Consider the following 2,582-nt stretch of genomic DNA (forward strand, 5'->3'; position numbering starts at 1 on the left):
CTGGCTTATTCAGTCAAGAAAATGATAAAGGACAATAAGTTAGTGAGACATCTAGATGCTTGTGAGACCATGGGGGAATGCTACAGCTGTCTGTTCAGATAAAAGGAGAACCCTGACAATGAACAGGATGACGGTTGTCCAAGCTTACATAAATGAAAAGCATTATAAAAAGATCCTGGGACCAGACGCTGTCCCACCAAATATCCTGTCCTATCTAGTGACAGAAATTTCTGTGAATTGTGCTTATAAGTCAAAAATATTACCAGAGATAAAGGGTGGATTACCCCGTCGTGTGGATAATAAAACAGAATGTGCCTTGTTGGGATTTCTCTTAAATTTAAAGCGGTATTATCAAGATGTTAGGAATGAAATACCAGAAGAAGCATTGTACAAAGTCTATACTTTCAATTCTGTTAGGAAATCCATGAGTACAGTCCCGTAAAAAAAAATTCAGATGGAAGTTTCCGGATCTTCAGCAAGAGTGCATCCGAGATAATTCTGAAAAGGTGTTTCAAAATCTTGAGTGCTAATGGCGAAGTAAAAGTATTCCAACCCAGAGACGGAGATGACATTGTGAAAACCATGATTGAGCCCATATGCTTACCTTTCAGAGACTTCCCAGCAGGAGAACCAGAACCAGGGAACCAGAGTAGGATAAGGAGAATGACGTCACAGGCCTTACTTGTATTGCTGTTGTGGGAATTGAAGATTCTGTGAGGCCTGAGGTACCAGAGGCAATAAAGAAATGTCAGAGGGTGAAATTACTATGTGCATGGTCACTGGTGATAATATTAACACAGCTCGGGCCATTGCTACCAAATGTGGTATTTTACAACCAGGGGAAGATTTCCTTTGCTTAGAACGTAAAGATTTTAACCGAGGAATACGAAGTGAAAAAAGGAGAGATTAAACAAGAGAGGATAGACAAGATTTGGCCAAAGCTTCGAGTACCTGCAAGAGCATCTCCCCACCGACAAACACACACTGGTTAAAGGTATTATTGACAGCACAGTCTCGGAGAAACACCGGGTGGTGGCTGGGACAGGGGATGTCACAAACGCCGGACCTGAGCTGAAGAAAGTGGATGCTGGCTTTGCAATGGGCGTTGCTGGAACTGATGGGGCTAAAGAAGCATCTGATACTATTCTCCCAGATGACAACTTTACAAGCATTGTTAAAGCAGTTATGTGGGAACAAAATGACTATGACGGCATCTCAAAATTCCTTCAGTTCCAGCTTACTGTTAATGTAGTGGCAGTGACTGTCACACTCAAGACTCGCCACTCAAGGGGGTACAGATGCTGTGGGTTCCCTGACTCTGGCTACAGAACCACCCACCGAGTCGCTCCTGCTTCGGAAGCCCTATGGTAGAAACAAGCCTCTCATCTCACGCACAATGATGAAGAATATCTTGAGACACGCATTCTATCAGCTCGTAGTGGTCTTCGCGCTCTTATTTGCTGGAGAGAAGTTTTCCCAATATCAACAGTGGAAGGAACACCCCTCTGCACGGGCCGCTGTCAGAACACTACACCATTGTTTTCAATACCTTCGTGCTGATGCAGCTCTTCAACGAAATAAACGCTGGGAAAATTCATGGGGAAAGAAACGTGTTTGATGGGATCTTCAATAGCCCCATCTTCTTCACAATTGTCACCTTTGTGGTGCAGATCATAATTCTTCTGTCTGGTGGGAAGCCTTTCAGCTGCTCCGATCTTTCAATAGAACAATGGCTGTAGCTCTCTGTTAGGGTTTGGGGGAGGGAGCCTCTCTGCAATTCTCTGTAGGCCCCTCAGACTCAGTCAGCTTTCAATCCAACACCATTCCAGCCTAGATCCCTATTTTAGGGGCTGGGGCGGGGGTTGGGCAGTGAACTTTAGACTCAGGTTAGTTGGGTTCTAAACCATAGGTTGGGCACCGATTATTGCAATGAGTGGTAAATCTGCCCAATATAAACACAAAGTTTATGTTCCTAAATACTGAGTTGTGTTTTCATTGCATGGGTTTATTTGGGTTGAAGAGGATATTGCAACAAATTGGCAATTTGGGTTGAAGAGGATATTGCAACAGGACTCTTTCTGGAACAAGCACTCTGACATCAGTGAGAGTGGAAGAGAAAAGATGCCACCAGTGGACCAAAGCCAGGATCATCCATGAAAGGCCTCAACCTGGGTCCAATTGGCAATCTCAAATTATACTCTAAAACCACAAGTTGGAGTAAGCAAGCAAGAGAGGTTTTACAGAATTATACGTGGCAGTCAGCTTTTTGTCTTTAAAGGCAGTTGTTATATGCTTTTATATAAGCTTTTAAGATCTAAACTTTGGGGCTGGAGAGATGGCTCAGTGGTTAAGAGTATTTACTACTACTCCTCCAGAGGTCCTGAGTTCAAATTCCAGCAACCACATGGTGGCTCACAACCATCTGTAATGGGATCAGATGCCCTCTCCAGTATGATATATAATAAGTAAATCTTTAAGATGTAAGCTTTGGAGGTAAGGCAAGGGCTGATTGTCTCAGCTATTTCTCTGTTTCAGGTAGCAGGTGACATCATCCTCAGCAATGAGCAGCTCTAAGGAAATCT

General features: G+C 43.5%; 1 pseudogene across 1 annotated transcript in view; it reads left to right on the top strand.

The window, feature by feature from the left end:
• LOC308435895 (plasma membrane calcium-transporting ATPase 1-like) overlaps positions 1-1,739 on the top strand; it is a 4,776-nt pseudogene extending 3,037 nt beyond the window's left edge. Inside the window, exon 2 of the transcript in view lies at positions 1-1,739. This exon is cut by the window's left edge and continues 614 nt beyond it. The product of the transcript in view is annotated as a plasma membrane calcium-transporting ATPase 1-like (transcript).
• The last annotated feature ends 843 nt before the right edge of the window (positions 1,740-2,582 follow it).

Source organism: Micromys minutus, assembly GCF_963924665.1.
Source record: "Micromys minutus genome assembly, chromosome: 24".
NCBI classification, from domain to species: Eukaryota; Metazoa; Chordata; class Mammalia; order Rodentia; family Muridae; genus Micromys; species Micromys minutus.